Source organism: Microtus pennsylvanicus, chromosome 12 (assembly GCF_037038515.1).
Source record: "Microtus pennsylvanicus isolate mMicPen1 chromosome 12, mMicPen1.hap1, whole genome shotgun sequence".
In the NCBI taxonomy this organism is placed as follows: Eukaryota; Metazoa; Chordata; class Mammalia; order Rodentia; family Cricetidae; genus Microtus; species Microtus pennsylvanicus.
The window spans coordinates 34961675-34982230 of record NC_134590.1 but is presented as its reverse complement, the minus strand read 5'-3'; the positions used below and the strand labels follow the sequence as shown (position 1 = coordinate 34982230).

The 20556-nt window shown below is 46.9% G+C and overlaps 1 protein-coding gene and 1 long non-coding RNA gene across 6 annotated transcripts in view; one reads left to right on the top strand and one right to left on the bottom strand.

Annotated features, from left to right (window-relative positions):
* Positions 1-10095, bottom strand: part of Rbm47 (RNA binding motif protein 47) — a 135533-nt gene extending 125438 nt beyond the window's left edge. For 2 of the 5 annotated variants that reach the window (XM_075943328.1, XM_075943327.1), the window contains exon 1: positions 8687-9087. The gene's annotated coding sequence lies outside the window, so the exon portion shown is untranslated. Of the gene's footprint in view, positions 1-8686; positions 9088-9686; positions 9845-10002 lie in introns of those variants that run through there. The other 3 variants (XM_075943318.1, XM_075943319.1, XM_075943322.1) reach the window with 3 other exon arrangements.
* LOC142832660 (uncharacterized) overlaps positions 9386-20556 on the top strand; it is a 34002-nt gene continuing 22831 nt past the window's right edge. The window contains exon 1 of the long non-coding RNA XR_012907253.1: positions 9386-9622. This is a non-coding gene — a long non-coding RNA (uncharacterized LOC142832660). The remainder of the gene's footprint in view (positions 9623-20556) is intronic.

The following is a 20556-nucleotide window of genomic DNA, read 5'->3' as shown; positions in this document are numbered from 1 at the left end:
AAAAATGTTGTGTAACAATTTCCTCTGAGATTGAAACACGAAGCTACTTAAACAACTCAAAACAGCTTCAGGAAGTCCCCGAAACTGACCAGATTCTGCTAGCACAAGCAATTAAAGCTAAGAGTCCCCCTCAGACTGAAGCTAGGTTGTGAAGTCTCTAAGACCAGACAATCTGTCAGGAAGAGAAAAAGCCAGCTGAGTCATTTTGAAGAGGTTTAGACCAACTGAGGCAGCTGGAGAGGATACTCTGCAGCCTGTGATCTGCCTGCAGGCTCTTCGCTCTATGAGCTGTCACCCAGGCAGGGGTGGACTCTGGTGACGCAGCTGCCTTCCAGTCCTTTCTGCTCCTGTGAGTAACCCCTCACCCATATTCCTGTAAGTAACCCCAATGAAACTCAGTGGTTCACCAAGTTGGACTTCGGTGGGGTTCAAACTTTGGTGTGTTGTGGGCTCCCTATGTGGGGTGAGTAAGTGCTGGATTTCCCCAGGAAATTTAGTCACACAGCAACAGGGTCTGAATACACTGGCAATGGGTCTTTCGGCGAAAGCTGCATGTGACACTGGGAAGGGAATTATGGATCCAGCTAGGAGAGACCCCAGAAAAGAAGGGCTTTCTCAGAGGAGGATGTGAGATAAAAACCCAAGGGCTAGGTGCCAGGCCTGGGGGTATCGGCCTATGCTCTCAGCAGGTGGATCTCAAGTTCAAGGCTGGATAGCTGTTTGTCATCTAGACAACCCCATGGTGAATCAACAACCAAGGACTTCTTCCCTGGGCAAGTCTAAAGCAGCAGGATTGTCTATGTAGAGAAACACCTTTGCGGGTCTTCGCTGGTAAGATGTCAAACAAAGAGACAACGTTAGGCATGGGATCCTGTCAATACAGTTGCAGTGCCCCATTGAATTCTCCGTGGCACCAAATCCTCCTAGTTGTGATTACATAAAGGCAACTTTGTCTTGAGAAGGTGGGCCTACCCTTGGCAAGGGCTTGCTGTCCTGAGAACCGTGTCATTATTTTTGGAAATAAAGAACAAAAAGAAATATTATTTTATCAGGAATCCAGTTGACCCGAGGGAAGTATATTAAAAAATAAACAACAACAACAAAAAGCCTCGCTGGTGTGGTGGCACACACCTGTAATCCCTGCACTCGGATCCCTGCCCATTCCAGGCCAGTCTGATATCCACCGTAAGTTCAGGATGGCCAACGTTGCAAATCTCTGTCTCAAACACTAAAATTCTGTTCCATTACTTAAGGTTGATTTTGGGTGGGGAGGAAGAAGTATTTTGTTTGAGGCAGGGTCTTGCTATATACCCCTGGCTATCCCAAAATTAACTATATAAACCAGACTGGCTTCTGATTTATGGCGATCCCTGTGCCTTTGCATCCCGAGTGCTGAGATTTACAGCCCTGCGCAACTACGCCTGGCAATATTTTTCCTTTCTTTTGACCTGTGAAATGCTTTTTGAAATGAGAGCTAGAGGTAGAGGAAATAGCTCAGTTGGTGCAGTGCAAGCTACGGAGCCATGGATCCCTGAGTTTGGATCCCTGGTATCCACATAACAACCCAGGAACACATGCACTAGGAGGATGGACACAGGAAGGTCCCTAGAGCTGACTGGTCGGTGAGGCCAGCTGAATCAGTCTGCTCCAGGTTCAGTGAGAGACCCTGTCTCAAAATGTAAGGTGGAGACTGTAGATATCTGACATGGAACTCAGGCCTCCATATGCACGTGCACACACATACATACACATATACAGAAACACACATCACCACACATGCAACACACTGCACATATACACACACATATACACAGACACACACATATACAGAAACACACACACAGGACTAAGCCAGATCACAGTGCTAAGAAACAAAGACAGGTAGACACCATCTGTGAGCGTGTGTGCGTGTCTATATCCATGTATAGAGGATAGAACCCAGAGCTCCCCACGTGTGAAGTACCTGTTCTACCACCCAGCTATGGCCCTACCCCCAAGGTAAATAATATTTCTGTGATAATTTTTACAGTCTGGCATTTCCTTGTCAGGTATAAGCGCCCTGTCCCCATTTCATTGCACAATGTGCACTATTCATTGCGCACAAGCGCACATGCCCACGTCATCCTGGAATGCATAGATAACCCTTGCTCACCCATGCGAGGCTCACCCATCCTTTCCGGGAGCGGGCTGTCTTCTATCCGTTCTCAAGGAGTATGACCAAAACTGGCCAGGAGATAAAGTGAGGCCCTATTAGGAATCTAGGGACCCCTGTCATCCAGACATTCACCATACCTAGTACTTCATTCATGAAATCTATCCCCAAAGACAAATATTGTGAGCTGGGGAGACTAGATGGATACTGTTTTCTTGATTAATGGACCTGACTATAAAATGAAGTACAGATTTTTAAAATAGGGAACCAAAGGACTGCTACATTCCCAGTACACACAGGGTTTCAGGGCACTTTGTCTTCTAGTGATAGACACCTGGTCTTGATGGCCTTCAGCGCGATCGTGATCGTGCTTCTGGTCCCCACCACCTCTCACAGAGAGGGTTTCTCTGTGTATGTAGACCAGGCTGGCCTCGAACTCAGAGATGAGCCTGCCTCTTCCTTCCTAGTTCTGGAATGTGCTTCTGCCCCTTCTCTCCTACCTGCATGCTTACCTTATACTGTTTGATAAACGTATGTCACGTACATGTAAACACACCCACAAGTCATGTTTATACAGTCTAAGTTCCTATGATGAGCGAATGCTGTGGGAGGACTTATGCCCTTTGCAAACAGGTCTGTGGTTGAATCTTGAACTCATCCAAACTGGTGTCTATGGCAGCCTACTAGGAACATTCACTCAGTAGGAGAGAGGGGCAGGAGCCAGGTACAGTAGCCCACATCTGTAATCCCAGTACTCTGAGGTTGACACAGGAGCTCGGCAGAGATCTTAAGGCAAGTCTGGGCTCCAGAGTGAGACTCTTGTCTCAAAAATCAAAACAAAGGAAGGAAAAAAGAAAGCCACAAAAACAGACAAGGACAAGGAAAGGAACGGACACAGACAAGCAGAGAGGCAGAAAGGAGACAGTCCAGTCCCAATTTCCCACAGTGGCCAGTTTGCCTGCAGTGTTGACAGCATTGGTAATCTCCAGGTGAGCTCCTGGTAAATGCCACAAGACTGGCACACTCAGCAATCACCTGTTTCTCGGTCGCTTGTTTCTCCAGAGACTTTCCTTTCTACTCTCAGTGGAAAATTCCACCCCTTCATGGGTTTTTTTTTTAAGACTATAAATTCTGAAGCTTTATAACCTCAACTTTTCAAGGGGCTAAGGCAGAGCTCTAACTAAGTTCAAGGCCAGCCTGGGAAATTCACCAGGACTCCCTTTTCAAATAAAAGGAGAACAAGCTGAGAACTGTGGCAGAGTGTTTGCCTGGCATATGCAAGGCCCCGGGTTTAATACGTTGTACTGAGGGAGAACCAAGGGGCATCTATCTCCTGCCCCCTCCCCTCCGCTACATGGATACTGACAGAACACAGGAGAAGCAACTATCAGAGAAACAGAACCAATGAGGAGTCAAGCTCAGACCTTTTCTGGAGTGTTTTACTGACCTGGGGATTCGGGGCCACACAGAGAAGGTGACAGGGTACTAGTTCCACCCAGATCTCTCAGTCAGGGGTGTTTCCAATAATTTGAGGCGACAACTGAATAATCAAGCTCATTTCTACACCAATTTCTGTGGAGGGGTCCTCCCCACCCCCCAGGCCTCCTAGCTTGGAACCCAAGTCATGTATACGCTGCTGCTACTGTGGGAAATCCATAACTAGCTGTTCTCTGGAGGACTTAGTCTCGGCAAGTGGTTGTCTTGACTAACACACACACCTTGTATGATATTAGACCAGAAAATCCACATCATCACAAGACACAGACACTGCTCCCAAGAGGAAACATCTCTCTCTCTCTCTCTCCCTCTCTCTCTCTCTCTCTCTCTCTCTCTCTCTCTCTCTCTCTCTCAATCAGGCCAGAAATCCAAGGGCTTCAATATGACCTTTACTTTGGAATCATTCTGACAAGCCTTTCAAGCTGTGTTTAATGTCTCCATTGTAGATTCATAGAAGTCTGCTATGTGCATTCTCTACTCATGCAATATATATACATACATATATTTTTCAAAGTCCTATGAATTACCCTCAGAGCAAGACTTTTTTCTTTTTCCCCTTATGGTTATATCCTACCATAGAAACATGAGCCTAGGTCCAATTTTAAGGAAAGTTCCATTCCCTCATTAACATGAAAATATTAACCCTTGGCAATCCAGAAAAGCAGGAAGAAGTCTTGAGTAAGCACTATCTCACAAGCAGATCTTTTTCTATGCCAGTCAAAGCTCAATCACTTGGAATGTAATTTGCTTTTGATCTTGAGCTTAAGAGTATTAATTCTGAACTGGGCAGAGGTGGCACAGGCCTTTAATCCCTACACTCGGGAGGCAGAGACAGGTGGATCTCTGTGAGTGCGAGGCCAGCCTGGTCTACAAAGAGCGTTTTCCAGGATGGTCAGGGCTGTTACACAGAGAAATCCTGTCTTAAAAAACCAACAACAACAACAACAACAAAAAAGTCATTCTGGGAAACTGGGCTAGCCTTGACTAAGGAGGCAGATTAACAAAAATTGGAGGCCTACCTCAGCTACATAGTGAGAACTCACTTCAAAAGAAAAAGGAACACAAAAATCGACAGTTTTAAGGATGGAGAGAGGGGGTGGTTCTGTGGTAGAGTGACCTGTCTACTGTTTCTAAGGCCCTGGGTTGCCCAGCACCTGGGAGTAAAGAGCATAGAAGCTGGCAAGAGAATCCAATCATTATGTAAGAAAAATGTTATTTACATTAACCTTTCAAAAATCGTTACTTAAAGGGCTGGAGAGATGGCTCAGAGTTTAAGAGCGTTGCCTGCTCTTCCAAAGGTCCTGAGTTCAATTCCCAGCAACCACATGGTGGCTCACAACCATCTGTAATGGAGTCTTCTGGCTTGCAGGCATACACACAAAGAGAATATTGTATACATAATAAATAATAAAATATTTTTAAAAAATTTGTTACTTAAAACAGTTGTACTAGTAAATGAAAAAGTTTAATCATCATATTCTTGTCATATGAAAAAAATGAGTGTAATCTTTTAATTTGTTTTGTTTTGTGACTACCATGTAGCCCAGTCTAAAACTTTCAGTCCTAAGTACTCAGTGAGTATAGAGAAAAAAAAACTAAAAAAAACAAAACATGGATAGAGACTAAGTTCTAAGTACTGAATAGGTGAAGAGACTAAGCCCTAAGTACTCAATAAGTGTAGAGAACATGGATCCAAAAACATTGTTGCCTTGATTTTTTTTTAAATCCTCAGTACCACCAACTGCCTTAGCCACAAAGTAGAACTCTGTCTCCTAAATAAAGTGTCTCCTAGCACTTGAGCAGCTGAGGCAGAACCAGATGTTGTAAGCCAGCATGGGCTAGTCTGTGAGACCCTGTCTCAAAAAGTCAGTCTGCTGATTACTTAAACTACAGAGGGCAGGAGAGATGGCTTGGCAGGTAAAGGCGCTGTCAACATAGGTTCAGTTTCAGAACTCACAAAAAGGTGCAAGCGAGAATTAACTCCACAAAGTTGTCACTTGGCCCCTACATATACATATACACCAGGGCTTATTCATGCACACACATATGTGCACCCCCAGAAATTAAATTATTTTAAAGAAAACTGTTGAGATGGCCCAAGTTCATTTCCCAACACTCACACCGAGTTGGTCCCAACTGCCTGTAACTTCAGCTCAAGAGAATCTGCCTCACTCTCCTCTTTCCTCAGGTACCTGCACACTTGTGTACATACATACACAAACAAATCAAAACACTGCACAAGCTGAAGAGGAGGCCCAGAGGTCAAGAGCTCTTGCCACTCTTCCTAAGAACTTCCAGAGTTTTGATCCCGGCCCCCACAGTGAGCTCACAAGTGACTCCTTCTGACTCCTTAGACGCACATGCAGCGTACACACACACACACACACACACACACACACACACACACAAATAATGTACATCTTTGGGCTGGAGAGATGATTCACTGGTTAAGAGCACTGGCTGCTCTTCCAGAGGACCTGGGTTCAATTCCCAGGACCCACATGGAGATTCACAACCCTCTGGAATTCCAGTTTTAGAGGACTCACTCCCTCTTCTGGCTTTCGAAGGCACCAGATACACATCTGGTGCACAGACACTCAGGCAAAAAACTCATACACATAAAATAATAATAATAATAAATTTAAAAAGTCTTTAAAAACTGAAGACTGTCATAAAATAACACCGCTAAATTCTGAATCCTACACATTTCTGACAAGGCAATAATGGACAGAAAGATAATTCTATTTATATTAAAAATTTGGATTTTAAAAAAGTACACTTGCTGGCACAAGTGGTTTTTTTTTTTGTTTGTTTGTTTTTTCGAGTTATAGACATTTATAACTCCACCTATTCAAGAGCCTAAGACAGGAAGTTCACAAGTTTTGGCCAGCCTGGACAATGCAAAGAACCCTATCTCAATAAATATACAATGAAGCCGGGCGATGGTGGCGCACGCCTTTAATCCCAGCACTCGGGAGGCAGAGGCAGGCAGATCTCTGTGAGTTCGAGACCAGCCTGGTCTACAGAGCTAGTTCCAGGACAGGCTCCAAAGCCACAGAGAAACCCTGTCTCGAAAAACCAAAAAAATAAAAATAAAATAATAAAATAAATAAATATACAATGAAATTAAGACAGCTGGGAATGTAGTTGGGGGTAACACACTGGGCCTGGTGCACTAGACACCCGAGTTCAGTCCTCAGATGGGGACAACATCTCCTGTGTGGCACTGGAGCTCGGACTGCAAACACTCTAGAAGAAATGAGCGCGTTCTCTCTAGTCAGGCGAAGGTGGGCCAGAGGCCTCCAGTGTCCCCGGCAGAGCAAGGGGAAGGTCAAGGAAAACATAGAAAATACAAGAACCCAAATTCTCCTTCCTTTCTTCCGTCAGCTGCCCCCGACAGCTGTGTTTTCAGCAGCACCCCCAAAGCCATCACATATGGCTCTGAGAGACTACCGTATAAACGAGTGGCTGCCTGAACCCCACAAAATGCTACCTTCTCCCCTTGGCTGGGGGCTCTGGTCCAGCTAGAGCAGTGGTTCTCAACCTGTGGTTCATGACCCCTATGGGGGTCGAATGATCCTTTCACGGCAGCCCCCCATTACATACTTACATTACGATTCATAACAGTAGCAAAATTACAGTTATGAAGCAGTAACGAAATAATCATATGGCGGTCATTACATCTGCAATTCTCAAACACTTCTGTGCTGAGGACCAACCACCCTTTGGTGATCAAACCCCTACCCTCCAAGTTGTGTGGTCCGCCCTTTGCTTTCCTTAGGCTCACTTCGGCACTAAGACTCTTTCTTACTATTTGTTTGGTTGGTCTTTTATTCTATTTTAAATAAAATCTATTTAAAATAGAGTCTCCCTGTGCAGTCCCAGCTGGCCAGGAACTTGCTTGTATTCCAGGCTGACTTTGAACTCAGACAGATCCTCCTGCCCTTGACTTTCAAGTGCTGGGGGGGTTAACGGCGTGAGCCACCAGGCCTTGCTTCCCAGGGGCCCTAAACCTTCCAAATCCTTGCCTCGGCCTCCTTAGTGCTAGAATAAAAGGCAATGACCCACCATGCCTGACCTAAGAGTACATCTGTATTATTCATTTAATTAAATGTATTAATTAATTGGTTGATTGGAGGGGTGCCACTGCCGTGAGTGGGAGTCAGAAGACAGCTTGGACACCATGGGGTAGGGGCCTCAGACCTCACGGACCTAAAGAACACAACTTTCATTGGTAACCCTCCCAAGAAAAACTCCTAAGTGAGTCACTAACGTGCTAACTGGAAGGGAAAGAAGTTTGGCTTTTAATTCAAATAAGCAATGGAAAAAACAAAAACAAATCAAAAGTGGCCCTTAAGTGCCTAGAAGACACCGTTTCTTTTTTCATCGCTTTGATAAGACTTAATAAGGAAGCCACATCCCAAAGTGCCTTAGGACGGTACTAGCTTGCCAGTCAACTTTTACCTAATTAGAGAGTCATTTATCGGAAAAAAATTCTACTTCCATTCATTTGCATGGATTTCTTAAAACAGCCCTGAACGGCAGACCTTGTCAGCTGTCACACTCGTTTCTCCAGATTGAATTTTCCACTGAAAACAACAGCAAAGCCGAGGCCTTCAGAGGTGAAGGTCTACAGGAAGACCCCCCTCTGCTTTGGTTAGCACTTAAATCAGAAGCCCCTGTCACCTGAAATTCCGAAATCTCACGCTAATAATCCCGGCTAGTCACCTGTGCCTCAAAGCGGCCGGTTTTTTTTTTCAAGGAGAAAAAAAAACAATTTTTTTTTTTACTATGGAAAAAGGCTCATTTCTACAGGAAACATGAAGTGGCTGACTGTGTGATTATCTGCTTTTCCAAAAGCTGACGCTTTAAAAATCTTTTTAGAAACCCTTTAACTTCCCACTCAAGAAGGAAGGCGGTCAAATGAGAGTTAGTACTAAAGAGGAAAGAAAAAGAGAAAGACAAAAATTTCTGCAAAAATCAGGACCCTATGGAAGATTCGGGGACAGTTGTCAGGACTGCCAAAGTCCACCTTACCTTCAGTAAGTACTCGGCGTCGCCCACTTCAGAAATTAACACCTTTCACGGCCGGGCTAGGCAACCAGCTACAACATCTTCTCTGGCCGCCCTCTTTTAAACAGAAAACCAACTTTAAGGAGACTCCAAGCTCCTTCCCACCGTGTAGCTTAAAGCAACAGATCGCTCGCTCTAGGCTTTAACTCTCTCGGGCACTGGGAATTCCAGATTGTCACAATTTCTTAACCTGGGCGACCTGAGGAGAGAAACTCCCCAACCCAGAGCCTGGCTTCTCGGGGTCCCGGCGCTCGGCGACCTGCGGGACTGGGTTGTACGAGCGGGCTGCGGGGCGGCTGTGGCCCGGACAGAGCGGCGCGGGGTCGGATCCCGCGGAGCGCGCGGCGGAGTCCGGCAGCAATCTGTGCCTCTGCAATCCCGGCTCTTCCCGGTTCCCTCCCTCCGCCTCCTGCCCTCCCCCAGCCGAGGCCATTCGCCTCACAGTAGCAAGGTTGTCTAGTATACTCCCTTCCCTTAAACTCACCAAACCAGATTTTTACTCCCAACACCGGCAACTTCCCGTAAATCTGTACTGAAATTTTATCCAGCTCGCTGAGCCTCCGCTGGCCGAAGGCCAGTGCAACATTCCTGTTGTTTTAGGAGCGCAGATACCTTAGCTGAAGGTTTTTTTTAAAAGAAAAAAATCATGACGAACTGGCCCCGATGAAAAGATTTAGGAACTTTGGCCGCTTAAAAAAGTCGCATCCATTTCAGACATCCAGAAGGGACCCCAGAAGTGGCACCTGCCCCACACGGGGACATCTGGGAGAGTGGTTTCCGGCCGCCTGGGGCTGTACAGAGTAAGCCACCCGAGGACTAAGGACCCTACGCCGCCTGGATCCCAGGCGAGCAGTACTACCCCACCCCACCGGCCTCGCGGGGCAGGAAGGCGCTGAGCAGGTAGGGCGGCAGCGAGCCCCGCCGCGGGCCTGCAGGAAGCCGGGACCTCCCGAGCTGTCCTTACCTGGGGCTGAGCATGGCTCGCAGAGCACCAGCAGGCACGTCACGGGGCCCAAACCCTGACCTTTGCTGGGGCCTTCACAGCAGGGCCTGGGGCCTGGGCGCCACTCGTTCAAAGTGGCTCATTCTTAAAGCGCTCTGACCTAGTGTTACAGCTGGTTTCTAGAAAGGGAACAAAAACAGTGCCTGGAGAAGCTACAGCCAAGCCCTCTTTTAGCCTTGCCTCCGACCACTGGGAAGCTGGCTCCAGATCCGACCCCATCCCCACTCCCATGAAACCCACCCTAGGGCCGCGGTCCCCGCCCCACCCCTCGGGTTACCTGTTTATACAAGAATTAAGGAGCCCCACGCATTTCAATAGAGCGCTAAGCCTGTTTGCAGGCGCGGAATCGGCCAACAGGAATCGAATTCTGTGACTAAACAAACTAGAAGAGGAAGCGGGCACCACCAGGAACCTCAAGTTGTGATTTCGGGTTGCAGTGTCATGCAACTGAGAAAGAGACAGAAAAAAAACATATTGTTTCACAGGGGGCTACTTTAATTAAAAGAATGCTGTACCATGTTTCCCCCTCTAGTTAAATGGATTAACATGAAGCTTAGAAGACTAACTTCTAATAATAATATACAGTATTAGCCGCCATTGTTAGTGATATTATTGTGTATTATGGTTTTTTTTCTTCAGTAGAGAAGGTGCAGTGAGATTAGGAGACTCCCTCCCAACGCTGTGCCTCACTGTCTGTGAGAATACGAGCCATCAACCCTGAATTTCTGGAAGACTCTACGGGTGGGAGTTTTGCGTTCATTGTGGACAGTCTCAGGTAGAAGGGAAAATCAAGTCTTTGTAGAGGGGTGTACAATTTTCCCTGCAGTCCATGACGTGCAGAAGTGGACTCTGGGAACAAGTGCCTGTGTCACGGTGCATAAGTTCTGATTCAGACTTAGGCACCTAGCCTGCAGGGTCATCCTGCAATTTACTCTGTTGGTTAAAAGTCAGTGCTAGGTAACAATGGACCTCAGAAAATGCTTTGAGAACTCATAAATAGCAATACTAAGGAATACTGGAGTCTAAAAGGGAATCCATGCCTCTGCCCTTTGGCTTCCCAATCTCCTTATGCTGAGGCCGGTGTTACTCGGGAGCACTTTCACCAAGTTCACCTCAGGTCTGTCCCAATTCTGGAGGTGAGACACTGTCCGTATAGAGGTTAGGTGATCAGTCCAATTTTCCCCTGAGCGCACTGACCTTCCGGTCTAATGGAAAAGCAACGTCTTAACCCCATTAGCAAAAGTAATTCTGAGGCCAGCCAGGAATTCTGAAGCTTTAGCTCCCTTTTGCGCTTTTATCTTTTTAGGCAGCAAAACGCAAGCCAGACCATTTTAACTGTGTTCTGGATTCTAACTCCAGAACTTTGCCTTTGTCAACTGATTGCACGTGTGTGCAGGGAATCACTGACCGTAGGACCCCCAGTTCCTGCACTGCTCGTTCCTATGGGGTTGATACAGCCAGGCAGGAACCAGCACGCAGCTGGGATGGCTTGGAAACCCAGCTCTGCACTAGGCCGAGTGTCCTTGCCTTTCTGTCAGGACCTCAGCCTGAAGAGACTCGTTAGTGTCAGGGACATTCTGAACTGGAGGAGTCAGAATAGGTTTAAACCTTGAGGAGCAAGGACCATGAATAATAGACTAAATTAATAGTTCTCAGCCTGGGCATTGAGGCCCCTTTGGGGGGTCACCTATCAGATATCCTGCATATCAGATATTTACATTACGGTTCATAACAGTAGCAAACTTACAGTTTGCTGGTGGGTGTGGTCACCACAACATGAGGAACTGTATTAAAGGGATGCAGCATTAGGAAGGTGGAGAACCACTGGAATGAAGTCCAGCAAGGTGTCTTTTAAGGTCAGGAATATACACAGCAAGACCCTGTGTCCACAAGAAAGGAAGGGAGAGGAAGGGAAGAAGATGGAGGTGCCACAGCTCAGAGGTTGAGCACTTGGCTAGGAGGGAGGTGAATGTGTGGAAGCCCGTGGAAGCTAGGTGGAAGCCTAGCTGCACCTGGGAGCAGAGCCCAAGGTTCCCAGAAGCCAGATAGCAAGCCGAGTCTTACTTGTCCCCAAATGCTCGAAGGCAACCTGACTGTCCATGCCTGTTGTTCTGTTCTGCCCGCTAGCTGGCACAGTGAACTGGGTAGGCCAGAGTTTGGCTCATCTGTGAAACACAGTGTGGCGCTGTAGTCCAGGCTGGCCTGGAAGGTGCTATCTTCCTGCTTCAGTTCCCAAGGGCTGGAATTGCATGCATGCACTTCCAAGTGGGCACAATTCCTTTGTGAGTTGTTTTTGACTGGGGAGGGAGGGAACTGAGGAGAGGGTGGAGACAAGATTTCACGTAGCCCAGGCTAGCCAAGCAAAACATGGAGAATTCTTTACCCTACTCTCCATTCCTCTCCCTGGGAACTTGGCAAAGATAACACAGACTCTGTTTGTTTGTTGTTCGTTGTTTCTCTGTGTAACGGTGCTGATTGTCCTGGAACTAGCTCTTGTAGACCAGGCTGGCCTCGAATTCACAGAGATCCTCCTGCCTCTGCCTTCCGAGTGCTGGGGTTAAAGGCGTGCGCCACCACTGCCTGGCCAGATTTTTTTTTTAATTAAAAAAAAAACTATTTTTTACTATATTACCCAAGCTGACCTTGAACTTATATACTTAAGTCACCTTCCTATGCCAGTGCAACGACGCCTGGCTAAAATAAACTTTTTTAAATGACAGACTATGGAAAACTAAATATAAGCTTTTGTTATTTCTGTTTTGTGGCTGACCTTCCTGCCAGCTAAGTCCCACTCTCCGAATCATTTAAGGCTGGAGACCCCTGACTTGGGCCTTCTACTTCTGTCCCATTCTGCCTCAGAGGCAATGTTCTAGAATGAGCACCAAGAACACGAAGATTTGAATCCTGGGCTGGGGAGTTGGCTCAGTGGGTAAACACTTGTTGCACAAGTGTGGCAACCTGAGTTAGAACCCACAAAACCCACATAAGCCAATGCTGCTATGCTGAGACAGGAGGCAAGAATAGGAGACTCCCCCCAGAAGCCTGCGGGCCAGCTGGCCTGTCCCTCACCATGGCAAACAACAAAGAGATTTTGTCTCACACAAGTTGGAAGGCAAGGCCCAACACCCAAGGTTGTCCTCTGACCTCCACGCATGCTTATGAACATACACACATACAAGCTTGATCATACATACACAATTCATGTATGTATGTCAGACGCACATATACACAGAGAGATTCGATCTCAGTTTAACCTCTTTGCTGAATGGTGCTGCACAGACTGCTGAGCTACTCCGAGCTCCAGTTCCCTCGTCTGTGAAACAACATCTTCCCTCTGGGTCTTTAGGAGTTAAGTGAGAGGTGAGTTCTCAACATGGTTCCTGGCACTTAGAAAATACACAGGAAATGGTATTTCCCTTGGTACCTGGAAAACACCTACTCCAGGGCTCTCAAAAGAATTGTCTTCCCTATATTTAAATCTTAGCCCAGTGCTATGCCAAGACACTCTCATTATAAGAGGCAAGCCTCGGACCTTTGTAAAGAACAACAATATAATAAGAACTACGCATGCATGCAACACTTCCAAAGACACATTAATTATCAGTTCTGATCACCACGGCTGTGTGTAGTAAGATGGGTAAGGCACAAGTCCTGCACGTGCTCAGATAAGAAGACCGAAGCTGGAGGCGATTTCTCCGAGCCTCTACCATGTGACTGAGGCCGAGCTGTGGTTTCTCACTAGTCCACGCTATGGAAGCTGTGGCTGCTTTTCCTGCACCCAGTTGAGGAACAGATGAAGGGAGCTGAAAATGGTGGCTTTTGACCAGGTGTGGGGACCAATGCCTTTAATTCTAGCACTCGGGAGGCAGAGAGAGGCGGGAGGATATTTAGGAGTTCAAGGCCAGCCTCAGCTACCTAGTCTAAACAGCAAACTTCAGGACAGTCAAGGCTACGTGGTGAGTCCCTGTCTACTGTGTCTTAAGTTATTTCTTTTCCAAACTTCACCTCATGGATGATGGCAGAATCTATCTGTTCACTTTGATTTTTTTTTTTTTTGGTTTTTTTTTTTTTTTTTTTTTTTTTTTTTGGTTTTTCGAGACAGGGTTTCTCTGTGGCTTTGGAGCCTGTCCTGGAACTAGCTCTGTAGACCAGGCTGGTCTCGAACTCACAGAGATCCGCCTGCCTCTGCCTCCCGAGTACTGGGATTAAAGGCGTGCGCCACCATCGCCCGGCTATCTGTTCACTTTGAGGATTGAATGACTACACATACACAGAGGTTTTGCTCACCAATCATTTTGTTTTCTTTTCTCTTACTACTGGGGAATGAAAACCCAGAACTCCCTACATGCTAGACAGACATTCTACCACAGAGCTACATCCCTTAGCCCTACTTAACTTTTCAATATGTAATAGTTATTTCTCTTAACTGGTCCGTGTGATGTCTAAGGGACCGTGTGCAAAGAGCTTAAGTCGGTGCCTGGAACAGGGTATCAGTGCCCTTGTTTCTCTACATAGCAATATTTTGCCATAATCACGATGAAGTCATGATAAATGACTGAGTTTCTTGGTTGGGCTAGGGTAGGGACACTTATTTCTCATGGGAGTTGATTATATTATCAAGATATAATAAAAGTAATTTTATTTCCTTCTTCTCACTTTCATTTCTTTCAATTTTATCTGTACCAGAGCAAATTTTGGTAGATGAGAGATAAAACCACCCACCTGGGCCCCGAACTCTATGGAGACTGGTAATATTTTCCTCATCATTTAAAAACTGAATCCAACATTAATGTAGAATATGCAACCAAACTCAAAGTCCTCTCTTCCCCATCATAAAAAAAAAACACACTTAATATCCAACTTTAATACTAAATCCCCCACTGGATCTAATATGTGCAAATACAAGATATATTATCCCCTCCCCAAACACTCTAATCCAAAGGATTAAAACCAGTGGCCAGACCCTGACCATAGTCACTGCCCACAGAGTGCAGAGGGCCATTCAGAAATCTATTAGAAGGAGTCTGGCTTGGCAGTTTTCATGGCACACTGTAGGAGGGCCTCTAACTGAATTTTAAAAATGTACTGAGTTCACAGAAAAGAGAATTAAGTGTAGCAGGGGTTCCCTCTGAACATTAATCAGAAGCCCAATCCTTCATTTTGCAAAAGGACTTCGACAGGAGTCCCTTGACCTTCGTCCCTCTCGCACAAATGGCTCTGCCAAAGACGGCCCCGCTGAAAGGAGGGAGCACTAATGTAAATTATAGGCCCTTAAAGACCCACTCAAGACCAAAACAAGTGCCTCAGTTCCTTTGTATCTCTTTAAGACTTATTCCCCCACCAGATCTCCCGATTTCTGCTTATTTTATAAAGGAAACAGCCACACACACAAGAATTCAATAAACCTGCAGAACTTACCAGAAGAGACTGCCAACCTAAATTTGCTAATATTTATCAACAGTTTCTTCAAGTGTTTGCCAGACAGTATCGTGTGCTTCACATATACTAACTATGTAAACCTTACAGGAATGCCATGAGGTAGAGAGCACTGTGATGTTCCTGTTAATAATGAGGACATCAGCACACAGAGCAGGGAGATGACACAGCCAAGGACCCACAGCTGGAACGCGGCAGAGCCAGGCAGTCTGGCCTTGTGGTCCTAACCGTGCCATCCCATGGCCTCTCACAGGAGGCCATTTTTGTCTAGAACTGCACCATATGAATCTGAGTGGCTATCCTCCCGGCTGTATCCAATGGGGCCAAGCATAGTGCTCGAGTGAGGTGCGGTGGCATCTGCTTGTAATCCTAATTCTTTTTTTTTTTTTGTTTTGTTTTTGTTTTTTCGAGACAGGGTTTCTCTGTGGTTTTGGAGCCTGTCCTGGAACTAGCTCTTGTAGACCAGGCTGGTCTCGAACTCACAGAGATCCGCCTGCCTCTGCCTCCCAAGTGCTGGGATTAAAGGCGTGCGCCACCACCGCCCGGCTGCTTGTAATCCTAATTCTTAGGAGGCTAAGGCCAGAGATTGCTTCAAGATTGAGGCTAGCCTAGGCTACATTGCAAATTCAAGGCCAGGAACATGGTAAGACCCTTGGGAATGGGGGAGGGTATTGTGGAATATTACTTTGACTATGTAAAGGTGTGTTACGTTCGTTTATGCTGCATTTGGTTTTTTTTGTTTTTTTTTAATTTTTTTTATTTATTTATTTTTTTAATTTATTTATTTATTAAGGATTTCTGCCTCCTCCCCGCCACCGCCTCCCATTTCCCTCCCCCTCCCCCGATCAAGTCACCCTCCCTCATCTGCTCAAAGAGCAATCAGGGTTCCCTGGCCTGTGGGAAGCCCAAGGACCGCCCACCTCTATCCAGGTCTCCTAAGGTGAGCATCCAAACTGCCTAGGCTCCCCCAAAGCCAGTACGTGCGGTAGGATCGAAAACCCACTGCGATTGTTCTTGAGTTCCCATTCTTCCTCATTGTCCGCTATGTTCAGCTAGTCCAAATTTATCCCATGCTTTTTCAGACCCAGGCCAGCTGGCCTTGGTGAGTTCCCGATAGAACATCCCCATTGTCTCAGTGTGTGGGTGCACCCCTCGAGGTCCTGAGTTCCTTGCTCGTGCTTCGTCTCCTTCTTATGCTGCATTTGTTTAACGATAGAAAGATGTATTGCTTTGCCTGCCTAAGGCACCTGATTGGTCTAAGAAAAAGCTGAACCAACCATAAGCTAGATAATAGAGGGATAGGCAGGGTTGGTGGGGAGAGAGAATAAGTAGGAGGAAGACATCTAGGCTGGCCGGGCGATGGTGGCACACGCCTTTAATCCCAGCACTCGGGAGGCAGAGGCAGGTGGATCTCTGTGAGTTTGAGACCAGCCTGGTCTGTAGAGCTCGTTCCAGGACAGGCTCCACAGAGAAACCCTGTCTTGAAAAAAAAAAAAAAAGAAAGAAAGAAAAAAGAAAAAAAAAGAAATCTAAGCTGATGGAGAACGAGGGAAGAGGAAGAAAGAGAGGGAGACATTTGGGGCCAGCTAGGCAGCCACCAGCCAGCGAGACATGGAGCAGGACATACAGAATGAAAGAAAGGTAAAAAGCCCTGAAGCAAAACTTAGATGAAAAGAAACAGGTTAATTGAAATTATAAGAGCTAGCAAGAAATGCGCCTAAGCTGAGGCTGAGCATTTATAACTAGCAATAAGTCTCCCTGTTGTGATTTGGGAACTGCTAGGTGGCCCAAAAGAAAACCTGTTTGGCGGGGGTGGGGGAAGGGGCTGCTGCTGGGGAGGCAGGACAGAACACAACAAAGATAGTGCCTAGCACTGAGTAGAAAGGGTGGCTGCACATCTAAACACTAGGGTTCCAAATGCTCCAGCAGGGTATCAGAGAAGTGGAGTCTAGGGTTCCAAATGCTCCAGCAGGGTATCAGGGAAGTGGAGTCTAGGGTTCCAAATGCTCCAGCAGGGTATCAGGGAAGTGGAGTCTAGGGTTCCAAATGCTCCAGCAGGGTATCAGGGAAGTGGAGTCTAGGGTTCCAAATGCTCCAGCAGGGTGTCAGGGAAGTGGAGTCTAGGGTTCCAAATGCTCCAGCAGGGTATCAGGGAAGTGGAGTCTAGGGTTCCAAATGCTCTAGCAGGGTATCAGGGAAGTGGAGTCTAGGGTTCCAAATGCTCCAGCAGGGTATCAGAGAAGTGGAGTCTAGGGTTCCAAATGTTCCAGCAGGGTATCAGGGAAGTGGAGTCTAGGGTTCCAAATGTTCCAGCAGGGTATCAGGGAAGTGGAGTCTAGGGTTCCAAATGCTCCAGCAGGGTATCAGGGAAGTGGAGTCTAGGGTTCCAAATGCTCCAGCAGGGTATCAGGGAAGTGGAGTCTAGGGTTCCAAATGCTCCAGCAGGGTGTCAGGGAAGTGGAGTCTAGGGTTCCAAATGCTCCAGCAGGGTATCAGGGAAGTGGAGTCTAGGGTTCCAAATGCTCCAGCAGGGTATCAGGGAAGTGGAGTCTAGGGTTCCAAATGCTCCAGCAGGGTATCAGAGAAGTGGAGTCTAGGGTTCCAAATGTTCCAGCAGGGTATCAGGGAAGTGGAGTCTAGGGTTCCAAATGTTCCAGCAGGGTATCAGGGAAGTGGAGTCTAGGGTTCCAAATGCTCCAGCAGGGTATCAGGGAAGTGGAGTCTAGGGTTCCAAATGCTCCAGCAGGGTATCAGGGAAGTGGAGTCTAGGGTTCCAAATGTTCCAGCAGGGTATCAGGGAAGTGGAGTCTAGGGTTCCAAATGTTCCAGCGGGGTATCAGGGAAGTGGAGTCTAGGGTTCCAAATGCTCCAGCAGGGTATCAGGGAAGTGGAGTCTAGTCCAGCTCAGCTCTGGCTTAGGGTCGTGTGTGAGAATGACTGAAGGGTGATTTAAAGGCTCTGACTATAACTTACAAATAAAACGCTTGGTTAGTAGTGTTGCTTCAAACCCTTGCTTCAGTTTTCCTAACAACTAAAAACGAACAAACAAAAAACTTCCAAGGTTGAGGAGTGTGTTCTCAAAGGTTTTAATCTGACTTGTACCATAGGGAATGATCATTTTACAGAAAAGAATTAGGCTGGGCGGTGGTGGTGCACGCCTTTAATCCCAGCACTCGGGAGGCAGAGGCAGGTGGATCTCTGGGAGTTCGAGGCCAGCCTGGTCTACAAGAGCTAGTTCTAGGACAGGCTCTAAAGCTACAGAGAAACCCTGTCTCGAAAAACCAAAAAAAAAAAAAAAAAGAATTAGTTGCACATAAGGCCATAAAAAACACATTAAAATGATGTGAACACTGTGAACACTGTAAACACTACCAGGCATGGTGGCCCATCCCTATAATTCTAGGGCTCACATGCTGAGGCAGGAAGAGCTTGTTTGAGGTCAACCTTGTCTGTGAAGCAGAAATTCTGCTTCAGAGTTTTGTAAAAAATGGAGCTACAGAGATAGCTGGGTGCTAAAGAGTGCCTGCTCTTCTAGAGGACCCAAGTTCAGTTCCTAACACCCACATAATGTGACTCACAACCGCCTTCAGCTTTAGTTCTAAGGAATCCAACATCCTCTTCTGGTTTAAGTGAGCACCCATACTGCATTCCTGCATACACATGCACACACACACACATACACATAATAAAATAAAAGTTTGAAAAAGTACATTTTTAAATTTTTTATTTATTTTTATTTACTTATTTAGTGTGTATGTGCATTGTGGGGGCACTTGTGAAAGTTGGGGGCATCATGTGGGAGTTAGCTTTCTCCTTTCTCTATGTGAGTCCCAGGGATCAAACTCAGGTCATGTGCTTAATACATGTGCCTTTACCCAGGGAGCCATCTCACCAGCCCCCAAAGTGAACATTCTTATCTTTGCTTCTACTGCTTGGAATACCTTTGGTTTCATACTCTCCATCCATTCATCAGCCTAATTCACTCCATCCGTCCATCAGCAGGGTACACTCTATCCGTCCATCAGCAGGATACACTCCATCCGTCCATCAGTAGGGTACACTCTATCCATCCATCAGCAGGGTACACTCCATCCGTCCATCAGCAGGGTACACTCCATCCGTCCATCAGCAGGGTACACTCCATCCGTCCATCAGCAGGGTACACTCCATCCGTCCATCAGCAGGGTACACTCCATCCGTCCATCAGCAGGGTACACTCCATCCGTCCATCAGCAGGGTACACTCCATCCGTCCATCAGCAGGGTACACTCCATCCGTCCATCAGCAGGATACACTACATCCGTCCATCAGCAGGGTACACTCCATCCGTCCATCAGCAGGGTACACTCCATCCGTCCATCAGCAGGGTACACTCCATCCGTCCATCAGCAGGGTACACTCTATCTGTCCATCAGCAGGGTACACTCCATCCGTCCATCAGCAGGGTACACTCTATCTGTCCATCAGCAGGGTACACTCCATCCGTCCATCAGCAGGGTACACTCTATCCGTCCATCAGCAGGGTACACTCCATCCGTCCATCAGCAGGGTACACTCTATCTGTCCATCAGCAGGGTACACTCTATCCGTCCATCAGCAGGGTACACTCCATCCACTCATCAGCAGGGTACACTCCATCCGTCCATCAGCAGGGTACACTCCATCCGTCCATCAGCAGGATACACTCCATCCGTCCATCAGCAGGGTACACTCTATCCGTCCATCAGCAGGGTACACTCTATCAGTCCATCAGCAGGGTACACTCCATCCGTCCATCAGCAGGGTACACTCTATCAGTCCATCAGCAGGGTACACTCCATCCGTCCATCAGCAGGGTACACTCCATCCACTCATCAGCAGGGTACACTCCATCCGTCCATCTGCAGGGTACACTCCATCCGTTCATCACAAGGTACACTCCTTCCATCCATCCATCTGCAGGGTAGCTTCCATCCCATCCACAGTGTAAGCGCAATAGTTAAGAACACAGTTGGCCAAGTGTGGGGTCACATGCCTATAATTCCAGTTTAGGAGGATCAAGGATTCAAGTTTGCCCTGGTTCTCTGAGACCCTACCACTTGACCTTCCCTCCAAAAGAACACAGTCTAGAGCCAAATACCAAACCTGTTCCCTGTCCCGATGCCCTGTGATCAAGTCTCCTGACCACTGGGGTCTTTAGACTCCTCGTTGCTACCCATCTCATTAGAGAGGTTCCATGAATGGCATACAGGGTGCTGGGAACAGAACCAGCTAAACTCCATCTTGGCATTTTACATGACCCTAAATCCTTTGTTTTGTTTTTGTATTAAGGGAATCTTTTGCTATTGTTTTGAGATAGAGTCTCAGCTAGCCTAGACGAGCTAGCTTCAGAGAAGGAAGGATGAGCTTGAACCCA